Raw genomic sequence first — 25,388 nt, 5'->3', positions numbered from 1 at the left:
GCAAAGAACTGCCATCAGTTAAATGGGTATTGTTAGGAAAATTTACTCTCTTTTACCTAACTTGTCCCTGTCTTCAGATTTCGGCGATCAGCTTGAATTAAGTCTAACCGGTACCGGGAGAATGAATTAGATTGACCACATGATTACGTGTGTAGTTCTAATCCATTCTGGTTTATTCACAGCTGGCAAACAGTTATAATAGAGGGGGTTGAGCTTCCTTTACATCCAATCATATGTTAGCATTAGTATTTGACCTATGATATGGTCACACATAAGCTTCTGCATTAACATAATAGATTACTCATAGTAACAGCATTTGACCAATCAGGTATATACACATAGGCCAGCAGACAGTTGAGCCAGATGACCTTATATGGCTAGAAGGCTGTTCAAACTTACAAACTAAGGAATGTATGGGTTTCTTGAAACAGCACAGGAAGTGTCACACATTCCATAAGGGGGTAGGGAGGTATTGGAAGTGCACTGACTAAATGTAATACACGTTGCTGAATAAGACAAAATGGAGTTACTTATACTCTTTCAATCCCCTCTAAGAACCTTATATATATACACCTTATACTATATGGTTCTTTCTCTGCTCTTCCTTGGTTTGCTTGTAAGCCTTTAGGTATTCCATATACCCTTCAGGAGTATAATCCTCAGGCTTTGTTGAGGTTGGGTTTACCTCTTCTACCTCTACCGGTGTATAGAGGAATGTTGAGTGTACCCCTCTTTCGGACACATTTTTACATATGGTAAGAAGGGAGGGCACACACTGTAGACAACAGCAGAGACCCACTATTGCAGCGACCACGGCAAATGCCACTCCTACAACATATCTTATTTGACCAAAGTCAGGTATCCAGCCAAAAAGCCAGTCCCACCAACCTTGGTCAACATCTTGTTTTATATGTTTTATCATCTCTCCTATTTGGCCTATTTTATCTTTTATTCCACGGGAGTGGTCTGATAAATTGAAACAACACATCCCTGCGAACGCTGAGCATCCTATACCATGTTGGAGCAATAGTCAATAGTTGCCCTATTCTGCAAGATAGCCTTTTTATATAATTGTATATCCAGCAGCATATCTTGCAGAATTGCACTAGTGATATTTATCTGTTTTACCATAAAACAGGCAAGTATTGATATTGTCCTGTGGTTATATATGGACAAACCTGGTCAAACCTATCAAAGACATCCCTAAACTCATATATTCTGCTCTAGAGAGGAGATTCACATTATAATCACAATTTTCTGGTATCTGTAGGGAAGTGTCTCTCGTGTGTCGTGTCTGCATTGCTGGGAATAGTGGTATCATTGCTAATGTCAGCCTAGCTATTGTACAGGGTCCCTCTGTAATATTGGCCGGTATGTATGTGTATACCAACAGTGAGTACTACAATTTCAAAAGGTTTATATATAAATTTCTTTTGACAGGGGAGTAGTGACCCCTAACTGAGAACATGTGCTAGTGATACAAAAACTATAAATAGACTTACGGTGGTTCGAGGATCAAAATCGAAAAATATATAAGTACGATAGGGTCTGAGGGAAAGAGGGCAGACTGGATGCTTACCCTAAATGCCCTAAAATCTGCTCAGCCCAGGGTAACCCCCTGATGGTGGAGGTTCCCTGTCCCCAAACCTATACCTGTCAACTCCCTAGTTTGACCCTAGCCAGGGAATAATGATAGGTATACAACGATAATATCAAGATATAACGGGGGGAAAACAGGTGGCTCAGGTGATCAGAGTCACCACCCGTCCTCTCCGAGATTCAAATAAACATATACAGAAAAAAGGAGTGGGGAGGGATCCAGATACTCAGGAAATCACCAATCCTCTCATATGAATAATACGCACGTTTTAAAATATGCACATCTTGTTACACAGACCTCAACGCGTTTCACCTATATAGAATCAGGCTCATCAGGAGGTAGGTAGAAAAAAAGGACAGAGTCCAGTAAAGATACAGATGTGACCAATGATAGCGTTAATGTAGATGGAACGATACTTAGCTATAGATGTTCATAGGAGGAGGCGTAGATATAGTATTACCAGATGGCAAGATAGCTACATCAATACGTGATACATGGTGTTGATGCTGGCCATTGGCTCCCCCAGTAGCCTGCTTTGGGTATTGATGTAGCTATCTTGCCATCTGGTAATACTACAGGGAGTGCAGAATTATTAGGCAAGTTGTATTTTTGAGGATTAATTTTATTATTGAACAACAACCATGTTCTCAATGAACCCAAAAAACTCATTAATATCAAAGCTGAATATTTTTGGAAGTAGTTTTTAGTTTGTTTTTAGTTTTAGCTATTTTAGGGGGATATCTGTGTGTGCAGGTGACTATTACTGTGCATAATTATTAGGCAACTTAACAAAAAACAAATATATACCCATTTCAATTATTTATTTTTACCAGTGAAACCAATATAACATCTCAACATTCACAAATATACATTTCTGACATTCAAAAACAAAAAAAAAAAAAATCAGTGACCAATATAGCCACCTTTCTTTGCAAGGACACTCAAAAGCCTGCCATCCATGGATTCTGTCAGTGTTTTGATCTGTTCACCATCAACATTGCGTGCAGCAGCAACCACAGCCTCCCAGACACTGTTCAGAGAGGTGTACTGTTTTCCCTCCTTGTAAATCTCACATTTGATGATGGACCACAGGTTCTCAATGGGGTTCAGATCAGGTGAACAAGGAGGCCATGTCATTAGATTTTCTTCTTTTATACCCTTTCTTGCCAGCCACGCTGTGGAGTACTTGGACGCGTGTGATGGAGCATTGTCCTGCATGAAAATCATGTTTTTCTTGGAGGATGCAGACTTCTTCCTGTACCACTGCTTGAAGAAGGTGTCTTCCAGAAACTGGCAGTAGGACTGGGAGTTGAGCTTGACTCCATCCTCAACCCGAAAAGGCCCCACAAGCTCATCTTTGATGATACCAGCCCAAACCAGTACTCCACCTCCACCTTGTGGCGTCTGAGTTGGACTGGAGCTCTCTGCCCTTTACCAATCCAGCCACGGGCCCATCCATCTGGCCCATCAAGACTCACTCTCATTTCATCAGTCCATAAAACCTTAGAAAAATCAGTCTTGAGATATTTCTTGGCCCAGTCTTGACGTTTCAGCTTGTGTGTCTTGTTCAGTGGTGGTCGTCTTTCAGCCTTTCTTACCTTGGCCATGTCTATTATTGCACACCTTGTGAGTATTGCACACCTTGTGCTTTTGGGCACTCCAGTGATGTTGCAGCTCTGAAATATGGCCAAACTGGTGGCAAGTGGCATCTTGGCAGCTGCACGCTTGACTTTTCTCAGTTCATGGGCAGTTATTTTGCGCCTTGGTTTTTCCACACGCTTCTTGCGACCCTGTTGACTATTTTGAATGAAACGCTTGATTGTTCGATGATCACGCTTCAGAAGCTTTGCAATTTTAAGAGTGCTGCATCCCTCTGCAAGATATCTCACTATTTTTGACTATTCTGAGCCTGTCAAGTCCTTCTTTTGACCCATTTTGCCAAAGGAAAGGAAGTTGCCTAATAATTATGCACACCTAATATAGGGTGTTGATGTCATTAGACCACACCCCTTCTCATTACAGAGATGCACATCACCTAATATGCTTAATTGGTAGTAGGCTTTCGAGCCTATACAGCTTGGAGTAAGACAACATGCATAAAGAGGATGATGTGGTCAAAATACTCATTTGCCTAATAATGCTGCACGCAGTGTATATCTACGCCTCCTCCTATGAACATCTATAGCTAAGTATCGTTCCATCTACATTAACGCTATCATTGGTCACATCTGTATCTTTACTGGACTCTGTCCTTTTTTTCTACCTACCTCCTGATGAGCCTGATTCTATACAGGTGAAACGCGTTGAGGTCTGTGTAACAAGATGTGCATATTTTAAAACGTGCGTATTATTCATCTGAGAGGATTGGTGATTTCCTGAGTATCTGGATCCCTCCCCACTCCTTTTTTCTGTATATGTTTATTTGAATCTCGGAGAGGACGAGTGGTGACTCTGATCACCTGAGCCACCTGTTTTCCCCCCGTTATATCTTGATATTATCGTTGTATACCTATCATTATTCCATGGCTAGGGTCAAACTAGGGAGTTGACAGGTATAGGTTCGGGGACAGGGAACCTCCACCATCAGGGGGTTACCCTGGGCTGAGCAGATTTTAGGGCATTTAGGGTAAGCATCCAGTCTGCCCTGCCCTCTTTCCCTCAGACCCTATCGTACTTATATATTTTTCGATTTTGATCCTCGAACCACCGTAAGTCTATTGATAGTTTTTGTATCACTAGCACATGTTCTCATTTAGGGGTCACTACTCCCCTGTCAAAAGAAATTTATATATAAACCTTTTGAAATTGTAGTACTCACTGTTGGTATATACATACCTATACCCACTGTATCACCATTAAAGGTATTTAAAAGTCACTTATTCTGAATAGCGATATACTCAAAAACCCACGTGACAATATAAATCTAATAATAATCTAAACATTAGGCAATTTATAGATTAGTAACATACTCTTCCCTGATCAGGTCCAAGTCCCCTTCCTGCACCACCAGGGGGCGTTTTGCCCATGGTGTGGGGAAAGGCCTACCTATGACAATTTCAAATGGTGACATCCCTAACTTCTTATTAGGCGTCATTCTAATTTCTGCAAGTATTATGGGTAGGATTTGCTTCCATTTTTCAAATGTACCAGCAGTGGCCTTCCTGAGTTTGTCTTTAACTGTCCTGTTCATTCTTTCCACAATGCCTGAGCTTTGTGGATGGTATGGAATATGAAATTTCCATTCCACCTGTAACAGTCTAGCTACCTCCTTGTTAAGTTTTGAGGTGAAGGCCGGCCCCTGGTCTGATTCAATAACCAGAGGACAGCCCCACCTTGGGATTATTTGCGGAGTCAGAATTTTGGCTGTAGTTTTAGCATCTTCTGCCTTTGTAGGGAAGACTTCTGGCCACCTTGAGAACATGTCCACTATCACTAATGCATACTCTTGTTTCCCTTTTGTTTTAGGTATATGCGTGTAATCCACCTGCAAGTGGGTGAATGGTGTAGTGGGGTAGTCAAGGTGTTGGTGAGGTATTTTCAGTGGGTTGTTAGAGTTGTTTCTCAAGCACGTAATACATCTGTGTATGTAGTCTGTGACTAGCTGTTTGCTATCAGTGATGTAAAAACTTTGGCTCATCAACATATGGGTAGTTTGTATGCTGTTGTGTCCTACCCCGTGAAAGTGTGCAATGAAGATGGATGCACTATGCTGAGGTATGCATGGCTTCCCCTCCTTGCAGACCAATCCAGACTTTGGATTTCCGCCCATATCCTTTTCTGACCCTCTTCTGTATTACATACATAATCTAGAGCATCACTGCGTTGTTTAATAGTAGATATGGAGCTAACCTTCTCCCAATTCCATGTTGTGTGTGTTCCAATAATACCATCCAGGATAAGCCTTAAGTCTTCCTGTGTATAGTTGCGCCCTCTACAGGCCTTTTTTAGGTATGTAATAGTCCCCAGTGGGGCTATGGAAGGTTTGGGACAATACTTTATAATTTTGTTGAGATCCTCTATTTCTATGGGCTTTTTTACTAAGTGTTGTCCTACTGTCAGAAAGGGAGCGATTACTTGGACTCCCTCTTTTGATTCTTCCTTTTCTGTTTCATCTTTCATTCTACTTGTACTGCGTGTACTATAACTAGTATGCGGTGTGCCAATATTTAGACTGGCATGGGGGGGTCAGTATTTTTCTTCTAGTTTTAATGGTATAACCGCTGTTACAGCATCTTCCTCAATCAGAGTCAGAACTGGGTACAGAGGTGCCGTGGGGGTGGATTTATTATAAGGTGGAGGGGATTTCTGACTTCTCTTCTTTGTGCCTACCTCCTGTTCTATTTCATGTAGAGACCTATCATTTTTGGGACTTTTTAGATTCTTATTCTTCTTGCTATTACCTGCATCATACCAGTGGGGGGCTATTTCCAGCCATTGTTCTGCACCCCTGGACATGTACTCAATGTCCCAGGAAGGATCCGCATTGAAATGCGGCCAGGCTGTTTTATCACCTAGACATAGTTCTTTGACCATATCCATATGATAAATACTATTATCACCGTCCCTGGGGAATGGATCTGCAGCATCCATTACCTCGGTCCAGCCTGCTAGATTATCTACCCACGGGTTGATCAGGTAATAGTTTGTTGGACTAACACGGGCTACATAGATTTTACAAGTTTCTCCTGGTTCTGGTTTAGGGAATTTAGTTTTAGACCCTTGTCCTCCCATGTTAGTATTTATAGTTCAAAGAATAAGTGAGACAATCACTGTCAGGACTGGCTGTACTGCACTGAAATAGCGCCGACAAGACCTGTCAACTGATCAGCTGATTCGTATCTTAATGTCTCTCTATACTCTTTGGACCCCTATCGACTATTGTTGTTTCGGACTGCCACTTGCGTTCAAATTTTCCGGGTCAACAGATTACTCTTAGCCGAAAAACTGGGGCGTCTTGCAGTCCTCCACAACACAAACAATTTTACACATTAACAGTAGTTAACCCAAAATACATCAATTTGATAATAACAGTGGGATGTGACCGTACACTTACCAACCGGTCAGTATCTCACACAAACAGATAATCTTATTACTTCTAAAATACTTATACTATATATATATAAGTGTCCTGTTCTCACAACATGTACCCCCGGGGTCTGTATGCAGTTCAACAGGCAGATATCACCATTCTACTAGTTAATAGGATGAGACTTGTTTCTGTAGTCTGTGGTTTTTATTAACCGGCAGTAGATAAGGTAAACTATAGGAAAATGAACATACAAGAACTGAGTATACAGTACAGTGTACACAAAACTAATACAAAAACATGAATTAATCCCTTACCGACGATGCTTAGTAGGAGACACACAATGTGCAGCTGCTCCTTCCATGAGGTGAGGAGAAAAGGAAGCAGGAGCCTGTCTCTTTCCCAGAAAGCACTGTGAGCAGGAAGTCAGGTGACCTAATGCATATGCATAACTTAACAAGGCAAAAGACGCACTTACAGATAAAGGTCACTTGATGGTGCTGAAGGCACACAAATAAACAGTATGCAATAGTGAAGACAGCACACTCCCCGCTTGACATCAGCCGATGTCACTACTAGAGTCCTCAACAGATAACAGTTAGAGTTGAGCGAACACCTGGATGTTCGGGTTCGACGAGTTCGGCCGAACTTTCGAAAAATGTTCGGGTTCGGGATCCGAACTCGACCCGAACTTCATCCCGAACCCGAACCCCATAGAAGTCAATGGGGACCCGAACTTTTGGGCACTAAAAAGGCTGTAAAACACACCCGGAAAGGGCTAGAGGGCTGCAAAAGGCAGCAAAATGTAGTTAAATCCCCTGCAAACAAATGTAGATAGGGAAATGATGAGTTAACATAAAATAAATAAAAATTAAACAATATTAATTGGAGTGAGGTCCCATAGCACAGAATCAGGCTTCAAGTCACCCACCAATGGAGAAGGTCACTTACTATTATTTTGACCACAGCACCCAGACAAAGGAGAGAGGTCCCACAGCAGAGAACCAGGCATCATATCACCCACCACAGGAGTAGGCCACCATTTAGTTACTTTGACCCCTACACCCAGACGGAGGAGAGAGGTTACACAGCAGAGAATCAGGCATTTAGATCACCCACCACAGGAGTAGGCCACCATTGAATCAGACCCCGGCAACCATGTCAGATGGCACAAGCATAAGCTTTATATCAATCAGCACAGGAGAAGGCGACTTTGACAGACTTTGACCCCTACACCCGGACGGAGGAGAGAGGTTTCAAAGCAGAGAATCAGGCATTTAGATCACCCACCACAGGAGTAGGCCCCAATTTAATGGGACCCCGGCAACCATGTCAGATGGCACAACCATCAGCTTCATATCAATCAGCACAGGAGAAGGCGACTTTGAAAGACTTTGACCCCTACACCCAGACGGAGGAGAGAGGTTTCACAGCAGAGAATCAGGCATTTAGATCACCCACCACAGGAGTAGGCCCCCATTGAATCAGACCCTGGCAACCATGTCAGATAGCACAACCATCAGCTTTATATCAATCAGCACAGGAGAAGGCGACTTTGAAAGACTTTGACCCCTACACCCAGATGGAGGAGAGAGGTTTCACAGCAGAGAATCAGGCATCATATCAACCACCACAGGAGAAGCCACCATTTAGTTACTTTGACCCCTGCACCCAGGAAGAGGAGAGAGGCACCACAGCACATATTCTGGCATCATATCAGCCACCACAGGAGAAGCCACCATTGAGTTACTTTGACCCCCGCACCCAGGAAGAGGAGAGAGGCACCACAGCACATATTCTGGCATCATATCAGCCACCACAGGAGAAGCCACCATTGAGTTACTTTGACCCCCGCACCCAGGAAGAGGAGAGAGGCACCACAGCACATATTCTGGCATCATATCAGCCACCACAGGAGAAGCCACCATTGAGTTACTTTGACCCCTGCACCCAGGAAGAGGAGAGAGGCCCCACAGCACATATTCTGGCATCATATCAGCCACCACAGGAGAAGCCACCATTTAGTTACTTTGACCCCTTCACCCAAACAGAGGAGAGAGGTTCCACATCAGAGAATCAGGCATCATATCAACCACCACAGGAGTAGGCCACAATTTAATGGGACCCCGACAACCATGTCAGATGGCACAACCATCAGCTTCATATCAATCAGCACAGGAGAAGGCGACTTTGAAAGACTTTGACCCCTACACCCAGACGGAGGAGAGAGGTTTCACAGCAGAGAATCAGGCATTTAGATCACCCACCACAGGAGTAGGCCCCCATTGAATCAGACCCTGGCAACCATGTCAGATGGCACAACCATCAGCTTTATATCAATCAGCACAGGAGAAGCCACCATTGAGTTACTTTGACCCCTGCACCCAGGAAGAGGAGAGAGGCCCCACAGCACATATTCTGGCATCATATCAGCCACCACAGGAGAAGCCACCATTGAGTTACTTTGACCCCCGCACCCAGGAAGAGGAGAGAGGCACCACAGCACATATTCTGGCATCATATCAGCCACCACAGGAGAAGCCACCATTGAGTTACTTTGACCCCTGCACCCAGGAAGAGGAGAGAGGCCCCACAGCACATATTCTGGCATCATACTAACCACCACAGGAGAAGCCACCATTGAGTTACTTTGACCCCTGCACCCAGGAAGAGGAGAGAGGCCCCACAGCACATATTCTGGCATCATATCAGCCACCACAGGAGAAGCCACCATTGAGTTACTTTGACCCCCGCACCCAGGAAGAGGAGAGAGGCACCACAGCACATATTCTGGCATCATATCAGCCACCACAGGAGAAGCCACCATTGAGTTACTTTGACCCCTGCACCCAGGAAGAGGAGAGAGGCCCCACAGCACATATTCTGGCATCATACTAACCACCACAGGAGAAGCCACCATTGAGTTACTTTGACCCCTGCACCCAGGAAGAGGAGAGAGGCCCCACAGCACATATTCTGGCATCATATCAGCCACCACAGGAGAAGCCACCATTGAGTTACTTTGACCCCCGCACCCAGGAAGAGGAGAGAGGCACCACAGCACATATTCAGGCATCATATCACACACCACAGGAGAAGGCCTCTTTCAGTGATTTAGGCCTTTGGACCCAGACAGAGGAGAGAGGCACCACAGCACATATTCTGGCATCATATCAGCCACCACAGGAGAAGCCACCATTGAGTTACTTTGACCCCTGCACCCAGGAAGAGGAGAGAGGCCCCACAGCACATATTCTGGCATCATATCAGCCACCACAGGAGAAGCCACCATTTAGTTACTTTGACCCCTGCACCCAGGAAGAGGAGAGAGGCACCACAGCACATATTCTGGCATCATATCAGCCACCACAGGAGAAGCCACCATTTAGTTACTTTGACCCCTTCACCCAAACAGAGGAGAGAGGTTCCACATCAGAGAATCAGGCATCATATCAACCACCACAGGAGTAGGCCACAATTTAGTTTATTTGACCCCTGCACCCAGGAAGAGGAGAGAGGCCCCACAGCACATATTCTGGCATCATATCACACACCACAGGAGAAGGCCTCTTTCAGTGATTTAGGCCTTTGGACCCAGACAGAGGAGAGAGGTCAGAGATTAGCTTCATATCCCCCAGCACAGCAGAAGACCGCTTTATTTGACTTAGGCCTCAGCACCCAGACAGAAGACAGAGGTAGCATGGCAGAGGTTATGGCTTCATGTCACCCGTTAGTTTAACCGGCCACTTTCATCTGGTTAGGCCCCGGCGCCCAGACAGAGAAGAGTTTCATTCAACTGTGGGTTTCATAAAATTTGTATCAAATAAAGAAGTGGCCCGTAGCACAACAAGACATGTTTTAGGCAGTTAATAAGGACTACTCTGCACAAGGGAAGGACAGGTCCTGTGGGATCCATGCCTGGTTCATCTTTATGAAGGTCAGCTTGTCCACGTTGGCTGTGGACAGGCGGCTGCGCTTGTCAGTAATGACGCCCCCTGCCGTGCTGAATACGCGTTCAGATAAAACGCTGGCCGCCGGGCAGGAAAGCACCTCCAAGGCATAACATGCTAACTCTGGCCACGTGGACAATTTCGAAACCCAGTAGTTGAATGGGGCCGAACCATCCGTCAGGATGTGGAGGGGTGTGCAGACATACTGTTCAACCATGTTAGTGAAATGCTGCCTCCTGCTAACACGTTCCGTATCAGGTGTCGGTGCAGATAGCTGTGGCGTGGAGACAAAACTTTTCCACATTTCTGCCATGCTAACCCTGCCCTCAGATGAGCTGGCCGTGACACAGCTGCGTTGGCGACCTCTTGCCACTCCTCTGCCTTCACCTTCCACCTGTTCCCCTGTGACATGTGGGAATGCTCTCAAGAGCGCCTCTATCAGCGTGCGCTTGTACTCGCGCATCTTACGGTCGCGCTCCAGTTCAGGAATTAAAGTGGGCACATTGTCTTTATACCGGGGATCCAGCAGGGTGGCCACCCAGTAGTCTGCACACGTTAAAACGTGGGCAACTCTGCTGTCGTTGCGCAGGCATTGGAGCATATATTCGCTCATGTGGGCCAGGCTACCCATGGGTAAGGACAAGCTGTCCTCTGTGGGAGGCGTATCGTCATCGTCCACCGTATCCCCCCAGCCACGCACCAGTGATGGGCCTGGGCTGCCACCCCGCTGTGAACTTGCGTCATCCTCGTCCCCCTCCACCTCCTCCTCCTCATCCTCCTCGTCCTCCAGTACAGTGCCTTGGCTGGCGACTTGTGAACCTGTCCTCTGCTGCTTAAACAAACCTCCCTCTGAGCCACTTCGAACAGACTGGCCCGAAAGTGTTAGAAACGAGCCCTCCTCCTCCTCCACCTGGGCCACCTCCTCTAACATCATTGCCCTAAGTGTTTTCTCAAGGAGACATAGAAGTGGTATTGTAACGCTGATAACAGTGTCATCGCCACTGGCCATGTTGGTGGAGTACTCGAAACAGCGCAGCAGGGCACACAGGTCTCGCATGGAGGCCCAATCATTGGTGGTGAAGTGGTGCTGTTCGGCAGTACGACTGACGCGAGCGTGCTGCAGCTGAAACTCCACTATGGCCTGCTGCTGCTCGCACAGTCTCTCCAGCATGTGCAAGGTGGAGTTCCACCGGGTGGGCACGTCGCATATGAGGCGGTGAGCGGGAAGGCCGAAGTTCCGCTGTAGCGCAGACAGGCGAGCAGCGGCAGGATGTGAACGGCGGAAGCGCGCACAGACGGCCCGCACTTTATGCAGCAGCTCTGACATGTTGGGGTAGTGGTGAATGAACCTCTGCACCACCAAGTTCAGCACATGCGCCAGGCAAGGGATGTGCGTCAAACCGGCTAGTCCCAGAGCTGCCACGAGATTTCGCCCATTATCGCATACCACCAGGCCTGGCTTGAGGCCCACCGGCAGAAACCACTCGTCGGTCTGTTGTTCAATACCCCGCCACAACTCCTGTGCGGTGTGGGGCCTGTCCCCCAAACATATGAGTTTCAGAATGGCCTGCTGACGTTTACCCCGGGCTGTGCTGAAGGTGTGTGGCTGACCGGATGAGCTGGTGGAAGCAGTGGAGGAGGAAGCCGAGTAGGAGGAGGAGGCTACAGGAGGCAGAGAATGATGCCCTGCGATCCATAGGGGCGGAAGGACGTGCGCCAAGGAACTGTCCGCCGGGGGCCCAGCCGCCACTACATTCATCCAGTGTGCAGTTAGTGAGATATAGCGTCCCTGGCCGTGCTTACTGGTCCACGTATCTGTGGTTAGGTGGACCTTGCCACAAATGGCGTTGCGCAGTGCACACTTGATTTTATCGGACACTTGCATGTGCAGGGAAGGCACGGCTGTCTTGGAGAAGTAGTGGCGGCTGGGAACCACATACTGCGGGACAGCCATGGCCATCAGCTGTTTGAAGCTGTCTGTGTCCACCAGCCGGAATGACAGCATTTCAAAGGCCAGCAGTTTAGAAATGCTGGCGTTCAGGCCAAGGGCTCGAGGGTGACTCGGGGGGAATTTGCGCTTCCTCTCTAAGGTTTGAGATATTGAGAGCTGAACGCTGCTGTGTGATATAGTGGAGACGCTAGTTGACGGTGGCGGTGGTGGTGGTGTCGGTGGCACATCCTCTGTTTGCTGCTCGGCAGGTGGCAACATTCCTCTCGAGGCGGAAGCCGAGGCAGCAGCGGTAGAGGGAGCAGGGGGAGCCTCAGCGAGTGCCTGGTTTTTAAGGTGTGTACCCCACTGCAGTTCATGCTTTGCATGTAGATGCCTGGTCATGCAGGTTGTGCTGAGGTTCAGAACGTTAATGCCTCGCCTCAGGCTCTGATGGCAGAGCGTGCAAGTCACTCGGGTCTTGTCGGTAGGACATTGTTTAAAGAAGTGCCATGCCAGGGAACTCTTTGAAGCTGCCTTTGTGGGGCTGGGTCCCTGTTGGCGATGTCCAGTAGCAGGCGAACTCTGGGGGCGGCGGCTCGTCTGCTTTGGCCCCCTGCTCCCTCTTTGGCTTCGCTGTTGTCTCGGTCTCACCACTACCTCTTCCTCTGAACTGTGAAAGTCATCGCCACGACCTTCAGTCCATGTGGGGTCTAAGACCTCATCGTCCTCTGCATCGTCTTCCACCCAGTCTCCCTCCCTGACCTCCTCCTGTTCAGTCTGCACACTGCAAAAAGACGCGGCAGTGGGCACCTGTGTTTAGTCATCATCAGAGAGTCGGTGACTCTGCTGTGGTGGTATTCCCATGTCCTCTTCATCTGGAGACATAAGTGGTTGTGCGTCAGTGCATGGTATGTCTTCCTCCACTGGGGAAGGGCTAGGTGGATGCCCCTGGGAAACCCTGGAAGCAGAGTCTTCAAACAGAAGAAGAGACTGCTGCATAACTTGTGGCTCAGACCGTTTCCCTGATATGCTTGGGGGTGATGTGACAGACTGATGGGCTTGGTTTTCAGGTGCCACCTGTGCGCTTTCCGCAGAAGACTGGGTGGAAGACCATGTGGTGAACGTGCTGGAAGCACTGTCGGCCACCCAATCGATTAATGCCTGTACCTGCTCAGGCCTTACCATCCTAAGAGCGGCATTGGGCTCCACGAGATATTGCGGTACATTCTGCCGGCTAGTTGAGGGAGTTCGTTCCCTACTGTGTGCGCCTGGGGCCGAACGGCCACGTCCTCTACCAGCAACAGAGGCTCCACGGACACCACCACGACCGCGTCCTCGTCCCTTAATAGTATTTTTCTTCATTGTTGCGATTCAACTCGCACCACAATGAAATATATTATTTTTTATAAGCAAAATCCCCTCACTGGAATACTTTCAGTCTTTTGACTGTATGGATTACAGATGGAATGACTGTTATATGTGAGTACCGCTTTCTTTGACAGATTCTAGTATGGGTACATATATGTTTTCCCAACCCCAGCACATTAGTTTGCTAATTCCAGATGTATGAAACGCAGGCCTAACTGTATCTAGTATATTGAACGCCAGATAAACTAACTTGGCCTTTTTTAAATAAAAAAAATTCCCTCACTGGAATACATTTCAGTCTTTTGACTGTATGGATTACAGATGGAATGACTGTTATATGTGAGTACCGCTTTCTTTGACAGATTCTAGTATGGGTACATATATGTTTTCCCAACCCCAGCAAATTAGTTTGCTAATTCCAGATGTATGAAACGCAGGCCTAACTGTATCTAGTATATTGAACGCCAGATAAACTAACTTGGCCTTTTTTAAATAAAAAAAATTCCCTCACTGGAATACTTTCAGTCTTTTGACTGTATGGATTACAGATGGAATGACTGTTATATGTGAGTACCGCTTTCTTTGACAGATTCTAGTATGGGTACATAAATGTTTTCCCAACCCCAGCAAATTAGTTTGCTAATTCCAGATGTATGAAACGCAGGCCTAACTGTATCTAGTATATTGAACGCCAGATAAACTAACTTGGCCTTTTTTAAATAAAAAAAATTCCCTCACTGGAATACTTTCAGTCTTTTGACTGTATGGATTACAGATGGAATGACTGTTATATGTGAGTACCGCTTTATTTGACAGATTCTAGTATGGGTACATATATGTTTTCCCAACCCCAGCAAATTAGTTTGCTAATTCCAGATGTATGAAACGCAGGCCTAACTGTATCTAGTATATTGAACGCCAGATAAACTAACTTGGCCTTTTTTAAATAAAAAAAATTCCCTCACTGGAATACTTTCAGTCTTTTGACTGTATGGATTACAGATGGAATGACTGTTATATGTGAGTACCGCTTTCTTTGACAGATTCTAGTATGGGTACATATATGTTTTCCCAACCCCAGCACATTAGTTTGCTAATTCCAGATGTATGAAACGCAGGCCTAACTGTATCTAGTATATTGAACGCCAGATAAACTAACTTGGCCTTTTTTAAATAAAAAAAATTCCCTCACTGGAATACTTTCAGTCTTTTGACTGTATGGATTACAGATGGAATGACTGTTATATGTGAGTACCGCTTTCTTTGACAGATTCTAGTATGGGTACATATATGTTTTCCCAACCCCAGCAAATTAGTTTGCTAATTCCAGATGTATGAAACGCAGGCCTAACTGTATCTAGTATATTGAACGCCAGATAAACTAACTTGGCCTTTTTTAAATAAAAAAAATTCCCTCACTGGAATACTTTCAGTCTTTTGACTGTATGGATTACAGATGGAATGACTGTTATATGTGAGTACCGCTTTCTTTGACAGATTCTAGTATGGGTACATAAATGTTTTCCCAACCCCAGCAAATTAGTTTGCTAATTCCAGATGTATGAAACGCAGGCCTAACTGTATCTAGTATATTGAACGCCAGATAAACTAACTTGGCCTTTTTTAAATAAAAAAAATTCCCTCACTGGAATACTTTCAGTCTTTTGACTGTATGGATTACAGATGGAATGACTGTTATATGTGAGTACCGCTTTATTTGACAGATTCTAGTATGGGTACATATATGTTTTCCCAACCCCAGCAAATTAGTTTGCTAATTCCAGATGTATGAAACGCAGGCCTAACTGTATCTAGTATATTGAACGCCAGATAAACTAACTTGGCCTTTTTTAAATAAAAAAAATTCCCTCACTGGAATACTTTCAGTCTTTTGACTGTATGGATTACAGATGGAATGACTGTTATATGTGAGTACCGCTTTCTTTGACAGATTCTAGTATGGGTACATATATGTTTTCCCAACCCCAGCACATTAGTTTGCTAATTCCAGATGTATGAAACGCAGGCCTAACTGTATCTAGTATATTGAACGCCAGATAAACTAACTTGGCCTTTTTTAAATAAAAAAAATTCCCTCACTGGAATACTTTCAGTCTTTTGACTGTATGGATTACAGATGGAATGACTGTTATATGTGAGTACCGCTTTCTTTGACAGATTCTAGTATGGGTACATATATGTTTTCCCAACCCCAGCACATTAGTTTGCTAATTCCAGATGTATGAAACGCAGGCCTAACTGTATCTAGTATATTGAACGCCAGATAAACTAACTTGGCCTTTTTTAAATAAAAAAAAAATTCCCTCACTGGAATACTTTCAGTCTTTTGACTGTATGGATTACAGATGGAATGACTGTTATATGTGAGTACCGCTTTCTTTGACAGATTCTAGTATGGGTACATATATGTTTTCCCAACCCCAGCACATTAGTTTGCTAATTCCAGATGTATGAAACGCAGGCCTAACTGTATCTAGTATATTGAACGCCAGATAAACTAACTTGGCCTTTTTTAAATAAAAAAAATTCCCTCACTGGAATACTTTCAGTCTTTTGACTGTATGAATTACAGATGGAATGACTGTTATATGTGAGTACCGCTTTCTTTGACAGATTCTAGTATGGGTACATATATGTTTTCCCAACCCCAGCACATTAGTTTGCTAATTCCAGATGTATGAAACGCAGGCCTAACTGTATCTAGTATATTGAACGCCAGATAAACTAACTTGGCCTTTTTTAAATAAAAAAAATTCCCTCACTGGAATACTTTCAGTCTTTTGACTGTATGGATTACAGATGGAATGACTGTTATATGTGAGTACCGCTTTCTTTGACAGATTCTAGTATGGGTACATATATGTTTTCCCAACCCCAGCACATTAGTTTGCTAATTCCAGATGTATGAAACGCAGGCCTAACTGTATCTAGTATATTGAACGCCAGATAAACTAACTTGGCCTTTTTTAAATAAAAAAAATTCCCTCACTGGAATACTTTCAGTCTTTTGACTGTATGGATTACAGATGGAATGACTGTTATATGTGAGTACCGCTTTCTTTGACAGATTCTAGTATGGGTACATATATGTTTTCCCAACCCCAGCACATTAGTTTGCTAATTCCAGATGTATGAAACGCAGGCCTAACTGTATCTAGTATATTGAACGCCAGATAAACTAACTTGGCCTTTTTTAAATAAAAAAAATTCCCTCACTGGAATACTTTCAGTCTTTTGACTGTATGGATTACAGATGGAATGACTGTTATATGTGAGTACCGCTTTCTTTGACAGATTCTAGTATGGGTACATATATGTTTTCCCAACCCCAGCACATTAGTTTGCTAATTCCAGATGTATGAAACGCAGGCCTAACTGTATCTAGTATATTGAACGCCAGATAAACTAACTTGGCCTTTTTTAAATAAAAAAAAAATTCCCTCACTGGAATACTTTCAGTCTTTTGACTGTATGGATTACAGATGGAATGACTGTTATATGTGAGTACCGCTTTCTTTGACAGATTCTAGTATGGGTACATATATGTTTTCCCAACCCCAGCACATTAGTTTGCTAATTCCAGATGTATGAAACGCAGGCCTAACTGTATCTAGTATATTGAACGCCAGATAAACTAACTTGGCCTTTTTTAAATAAAAAAAATTCCCTCACTGGAATAATTTCAGTCTTTTGACTGTATGGATTACAGATGGAATGACTGTTATATGTGAGTACCGCTTTCTTTGACAGATTCTAGTATGGGTACATATATGTTTTCCCAACCCCAGCACATTAGTTTGCTAATTCCAGATGTATGAAACGCAGGCCTAACTGTATCTAGTATATTGAACGCCAGATAAACTAACTTGGCCTTTTTTAAATAAAAAAAAAATTCCCTCACTGGAATACTTTATGGCTTTTCACTGTATGGATTGCAGGTGGACTGGTATTAGTAGGGGTGACACAAGCACACCCAAGTCCCTGATGTAGGATTTCTATGGCACAGACCACTATTACAAGTGATTAATGGACGTTGGGAGAGATTGTGCTGCAGCACTAGTCCCAAGATGGCCGCCGCCTATCAGCCCAGTAACATGTGCCACAAAATGGTCTGCACTACCTTTAAAAAAAATAGCCTTGGACTGTGCTGCTAAATCGCTATTGGTCTGAATCCCAGGTGTAGATGTCTGACTTGTTTGGAGCTTTGGAATGCACACTGTGGCAGCTTCTGCTGCAGCACTACAAGTCGCAAAATGGCGGCCGGCGGTCAGCCCGGGTACATGTGGATGGAAAAATCACTCTGGCCACTCTAAAAATAGCCAATCCCTATCAAAAAAGCAGCTCAGCTGCAGTTGTTCAGATGAATCACAGGTGGAGGAGAGAAATTTGCTTCCAGTTATTCAATTATCCCTGCCTATTCTCGCCCTAGCATCAGCTGCGTCTAACCCTGTTCTATTCACATCGGGAGTGAGCACGTCCCGACGTGCGCACAAGCTTATAAGAGGCTGAGTCACATGCTGCACTTGGCCAATCACAGCCTTGCCAATAGTAGGCATGGCTGCGATGGCATCTTAGGGCAAGTAGTATGATGCATGTTGATTGGCTGCTTTGCAGCCTTTCAAAATGCGCCAAAATACATGCCGAACGACGAACCCGAACCCGAACTTTTACGAAAAAGTTCGGGTTCGGGTCCGTGTCACGAACACCCCAAAATTCGGTACGGACCCGAACTATGCTCGAACTGTTCGCTCAACACTAATCTTGACCTCAACTTTACGGACATGTCCGTCTTCACTTGGAAACACTTTAGTAATGAGGCCCAAAGGCCAATGATTTCTTTGAGCCTGAGAGTCTTTAACAAGAACAATGTCATCAGGTCTTAGGTTGGGCTTAACTGTGTGCCATTTGGTTCTTGTCTGTAAGGTGGGAAGATATTGCTTCTTCCACCTATTCCAGAAAGTATCGGCAAGGCCTTGCACTTGTCTCCATTGGCGTTTGTAGAGATCTTTGGTGCCGAACTCTCCAGAAGGGGCACTCACTATTCCAGTCTTTTGGGTAAGTAGAGAGGCAGGTGTAAGCAGTATTGGATCTCCTGGGTCATTTGATATTGGAGCCAAGGGTCTGGCATTGATAATGGCTGAGACTTCGGCCATAAAGGTTGTAAGGCATTCATGAGAGAGTCTAGCATTGCCCACTTGTAGGAAGATAGAGTTCAAGATTCTGCGGGCTATACCAATCATTCTTTCCCAGGCTCCTCCCATGTGAGAAGAATGAGGGAAATTGAAAATCCAAGTGCATCCTTGCTCACTAAGGAATCTTTTTACACTGTTATTATCCAAGTTGGAGAGAATCTTTAGCTCATTAGCAGCTCCAACAAAGTTTGTGCCTCTGTCAGAGCGGATTTGTTTTACAGGACCTCTGATTGCTATAAAGCACCTGAGGGCATTTATGAAGCTAGAAGTGTCCATAGACTCAATAACTTCAATGTGGACGGCTCGAATTGACATACAACTGAAAATGACTGCCCATCGCTTGGAGCTAGCGTGGCTACTTCTTGTTTGGCGTGTGATAACGGACCAGGGACCAAAAACGTCAAGGCCCACATTAGTAAATGGAGGGTCCATGCTAACCCTGTCGGATGGGAGATTGGCCATTTTTAGCGTTTGTAAACCCCCGCGTAGCTTGCGGCAAGTGATACATTTGTTAATACACCTTTTTGCACCAATGACCCACAGCCCAGCAGCTCGTAATGCTCCTTCGGTGAATAGTCGGCCCTGGTGTTTTATCTTACTGTGGTAGTGCTCAACAAGCAAGGAAGCTAAATGATGATGACCAGGTATTATGATAGGATGTTTCTCATTAAACCCTAATTTGGCCTCTTTAAGCCGCCCTCCCACTCTTAGCAGACCATTCTCGTCAAGGACTGGATCGAGCTTCACTAACACACTGTCTTTTGACACAGGTTTTTTGTTGTTGATGCAGTAGAGTTCCTTGGCGAATGTCTCTTGTTGCATGGAACAAATAATTGGATTTTTTGATTGTCCTAGCTCACTTACTGAGTATCCATTCTTACAATGGTGCCAACCTTTGCAGTTACATTCCATAACAAATAGGGCATGCTTGAAGGAACGAGCTACGTGTGCTAAGCAGGTGATAGCTCGCACGAGTGACTTCCAGGTGGAAAATCTGATGAAACGGTCGCTACCGAGCTGATTGTACGAATTTACAGTAAGTAGCACAGATACTTGGGGGCGGATTTCTTTGTCAGAATCTGCATCTAACAGCTCATATGAGTCACAGGCAGAAGAATGTTCTGAGTTGTATAAAAAAGCAGGACCCGTGAACCAAACTGTGTCCTTAAGGTGACTGGCAGCAACTGACCTGGTTGCTAAGTCTGCTGGGTTATGGTCAGTAGGTACAAAGTGCCATTGCTTTGGGAAAGTGGACCTCCTGATTCTTAACACTCGGTTGTTAACGTAAACGTAAAAACGCCTAGTTTGGTTGTAAATGTAGCCCAGGACCACTTTACTGTCTGTATAAAACTCAGTGTCTCGAATCTCTAGGTTTATCTCTGATGTAATTAATTCAGCTAGTACAGCGGCACAGAGTTCTAACCTTGGTATTGTATTTTCGAGAAGTGGTGCAAGTTTTGATTTGCCCATGACAAACCCTGTGTGGCACTGACCTTTGTTGTCTATAGTTTTAAGGTAAGCTACAGCGGCAATTGCTTTGACGGACGCGTCAGAGAATACATAAAGTCTTTGTGTTTTTACTTCTGTGGATGGCACAGGAGCGTAAGAACGTGGAACATGCAGGTTAGATAAAGTCTTTAGGGAGTTTCTCCACTCTATCCATATGTTTCTTTTTTCAGGGGAAAGTGGGTGATCCCAATCCAATGTCTCCTGAGTTAAGTCTCTAAGTAGTGATTTGCCCTGGATTGTAACGGGGGCCGTGAATCCCAAGGGATCATAAAGACTGTTTATGGCAGACAGGACACCTCTACGGGTAAAGGGCTTCTCTTCCTGGCTGACTTGGAAGGTAAACGTGTCTGAATTTAGATCCCAGAGGAGACCAAGGCTACGTTGTATAGGAAGGGAGTCAGTCCCTAAGTCTAAGCTCTGTAGGTCGTTTGAGTGGTCTTGAGAGGGAAATGCTTCTATCAGCTGCTTACTATTGGAGGCTATTTTGTGGAGTCTTAGGTTTGAGCATGCGAGCATTTCTTGAGCTCTCTTAAGGAGACTTACTGCGCAATAAACAGTTGGTAGTGATTTTAGACAGTCATCTACATAAAAGTCTCTCTCTACGAATTGTCTGACGTCTGACCCATATTTTAGTTCGCCTTCCTGAGCAGAGTGTCTGAGACCATAAGTTGCAACTGCAGGGGAGGGGCTGTTACCAAAGATATGTACCCTCATGCGGTACTCAGCGATATCTTTTGTGGGGTCATTGTCAATAAACCAAAGAAATCTTAAGAAGTTTCTGTGTTCCTCTTTAACGAGAAAGCAATGAAACATCTGCTGAATGTCCGCCATGAAGGCAACAGAGTCTTTACGAAAACGAAGCAGTACTCCTAGGAGCTTGTTGTTAAGATCTGGACCTGAGAGCAGGACGTCGTTTAAGGAGACACCTTCATATTTAGCACTAGAGTCAAACACTACTCTAATTTGACCTGGTTTCTTTGGGTGGTAAACCCCGAATATGGGTAATACCAACATTCTTCTGAGTTTTTAAGGGTGGGAGCTACCTCAGCATGACCATTCTCAAATATTTTCCTCATGAAAGTAAAGAAGTGATCTTTCATTTCTGGCTTCTTGTGGAAGCTACGTCTTAGAGAAACAAAACGTCTGTAGACTTGCTCTTTGTTGTTAGGCAAACGTTGTCTTTGAGGCCTGAAGGGAAGGGGTGCGACCCAACTATTTGTTTCATCCTTACTGATTTCCTTTTGCATGGTTTCTAAAAACAATCTGTCTTCGTGGGACATTGCTACCTCATTGTCCTCCTTGGTCCTTTGGAACACTGAGCAACCTAAGTGGTCTTCGTCACTGTCACAAGCTATGTCGTGGTCTACAGAGTCTATGAAAGAACAAGGTAGTTGAGTACTATGTGGCAGTTCCTTTATGAGGAAGTTGTTTTTACATGGTTGGAAAATAGAGGGACGTCCATTATCTAATGTGCTTGTGAGCATGCTATTAATGGAGGTTGGTTTGTGTATGCTTCCTAAGCAGACATCTCCTACTATGACCCATCCTAGGTCATGCCTTTGGGCATAAGGAGCAGGATGTGGGCCATTAATCTGTTCTCTAGTTTTATGAACTTGTAAGATATCTCTCCCTAGGAGTAGGATTATCTGAGCGTTAGGATCGAGTTTTGGTAAGAGATGGGCTATACGCTGTAAATGGGGGTGATGTATGGCTACCTCTGGTGTAGGGATCTCGTGTCTATTATCAGGGATTTGGTTACATTCAGTAATAGTTGGTAAGGAAAGACACGTTTTACCATCTATGGACTCAATTAGGTAGCCACTAGCTCTCCTCCCCGCTGTTTCTACAGTACCCGCACAAGTCTTTAGAGAATAAGGAGTGTTAGGCCCTTTGATGTTGAAAATGTCAAAGAAAGTAGATTTGGCTAGGGACGCATTACTTTGGTCATCTAGGATAGCGTAAACATTGATGGCTTTGTCTCTGCAGCCCTTTGGGTAAACTTTTGTTAGGCAGATTTTTGAGCAGGACCTGCCGCCTATGAGTCCTTTACAGACTTCAGTGCATTGTGAAGTAACTGCTGGTTGGTTAGCTTCAGAGTTACTTTCCTCCCCGCCATGCTCTCTGGCACCGTTACTCTGTGATGAGGTCCATGGGAAAGGCCCAGGATGTAAGGCCGTGTTGTGATCTGAGTTGTTGCATTCAGTGCATTTTACACTAACCTGACAGTCTTTGGCAATATGTGATGTGTCACGGCTGAGGATGGGGGAAATCCTCAGCCGTGTGAAGCCCGGTGATGTTACGGCTGCTTGGCCATGAAGACAGGATTAGGGAGCAGGTCACCTCCTAAACGCATCCCTAACCTGACCCTGGCTCCTAGCTACATGAGCCAACCTTGATGGTAGGAGGGCCCATGCTCCGTAACCTAAAAGTCCCTGCTAGCCCTCAAGATGACCCTCACCTAGGAGCTGAGTAAGACAAGCCCACTCCTCCTAGACACGGAGGAGCAGGAGTCTCAACGGCCAAGCTGCAGGAAAAGGGGAGACATAAACAGCTCTATGGATATGGCAGGTGAACAAAGAGTTCCACCTACCTGCCACAGCCTTGCTGACTGGATCCCTGTGTTAGCAGGGTGCAGATCACAAACGCATCCCCACACATGGACCCAGAGCCATAGCTGCACAAAATCACATATAAAACATCACACGGACATCACACATAACTAGAAATAACTTAAAGCGACATTATGGTTATGACCACAGGGGTGGCTCTTACTGGCAGGTAATAAAGACATGAGGCTGCTCTCAGCTAAGCATGGCTGAAGCAACCTGCAGGCCTGCAAAAGCAGTGAGGCTTTATAGGCCAAGAAGCCACACCCCACAGTCGGACACACCCAGTGCACACACACACTAGGAAGGAGATTAACCCTTCCAACACCAGGGAAGGGAAAACACCACTTAAAGGAGATGTGCACACAATAACATAAAAAGGAAGTGCACACATACACACATAACACAAAACCGCATGCACAACGTAGCGAGCTGCAATGGCACAGCTCAGCCTGCTACGCTGCCACATACACACTGTTGCCAGCGGCAACCACAGGTGAGGCAAATACCACAGCCCTCACCTGTGATTGAACACCAAAGAAAACCGCTGACAACCGCATGCGGTTCAGGAGTCATGGTCATAGCCACCCCTCAAAGCCCCCCCACCAAAAAAAAGACACGTGAGGGACTCACACAAGGGGATGAGAGAAGGGGACGTCCACTCTCAGGACATGGTTCCCAGAAAGTCGCTGTCAGCTGCATCCTCTCCCAGCACACAACACAGCCAGTCCGACGAGGCCTGCAGCCCGCACCAGCGACACGGAAATGGAACCACTGAGAGTGGACGAGGGGACTCTCCACTCACGTCCCCACTCCAGTCGCTGCCAGCAGACACTCCTAACCAGCACGCAGCCGGACCACTTACGGAGTGCTGCCAGCAGACGACCAGAGATGGGAACATGGAGAGGGACGAGGGATCCCCAACACGGACACGGAAGGTAAGGTGGCGGGGAATAAGCCACCAACCGTGCCGTTAACGGAGAACCCCCAGGAACGCTCTCCCTCCGGAGAACGCGCATGCAGGCCACAAGGATATGGCACTGCATGCTGCACCCTCTTTCGAAGGTGTGCAACTCGCACACCAAACAAACACCCTAGTGCTATAAAATCAGGGGGACGCCAAACGAGGCAACGGTGAAGGGAAGGCGGGGAAACGCCACTCACCGCGCCGTCAGAGGCGAAACCCCCAGAACGCTCTCCCTCCGAAGAGCGCGCATGTAACCCTTCCGCAGAGGGCGGTACATGCTTCACCCTCTTACGAGGGATGCATACTCCCACCCCTCAAAGCCCCTCCCAACAACAAAAGGGGAAAGTTGGTGAGGCATAAGAAACAATGGGAGGGGGGGAGGGGAAAGACAAACAAAAAGGGGACACCAACACGGACAACGGTGAGCTGGGAATGCCACTCACCGCGCCGTAAATGGTGAAAGCCCCATAACGCTCTCCCTCCGGAGAACGCGCATGCACCCCATCCGTAGACAGCAGTGCATGCTTTACCCTCTTTCGAGGGAGCGCGACGTAAGAAGCGACTGTGGTCATACTGTCACGGCTGAGGATGGGGAAAATCCTCAGCCGTGTGAAGCCCGGTGATGTTACGGCTGCTTGGCCATGAAGACAGGATTAGGGAGCAGGTCACCTCCTAAACGCATCCCTAACCTGACCCTGGCTCCTAGCTACATGAGCCAACCTTGATGGTAGGAGGGCTCATGCTCCGGAACCTAAAAGTCCCTGCTAGCCCTCAAGATGACCCTCACCTAGGAGCTGAGTAAGACAAGCCCACTCCTCCTAGACACGGAGGAGCAGGAGTCTCAACGGCCAAGCTGCAGGAAAAGGGGAGACATAAACAGCTCTATGGATATGGCAGGTGAACAAAGAGTTCCACCTACCTGCCACAGCCTTGCTGACTGGATCCCTGTGTTAGCAGGGTGCAGATCACAAACGCATCCCCACACAGGGACCCAGATCCATAGCTGCACAAAATCACATATAAAACATCACACGGACATCACACATAACTAGAAATAACTTAAAGCGACATTATGGTTATGACCACAGGGGTGGCTCTTACTGGCAGGTAATAAAGACATGAGGCTGCTCTCAGCTAAGCATGGCTGAAGCAACCTGCAGGCCTGCAAAAGCAGTGAGGCTTTATAGGCCAAGAAGCCACACCCCACAGTCGGACACAC

Source organism: Bufo bufo, chromosome 6 (assembly GCF_905171765.1).
Source record: "Bufo bufo chromosome 6, aBufBuf1.1, whole genome shotgun sequence".
In the NCBI taxonomy this organism is placed as follows: Eukaryota; Metazoa; Chordata; class Amphibia; order Anura; family Bufonidae; genus Bufo; species Bufo bufo.
This window is presented reverse-complemented; position numbering follows the sequence as displayed.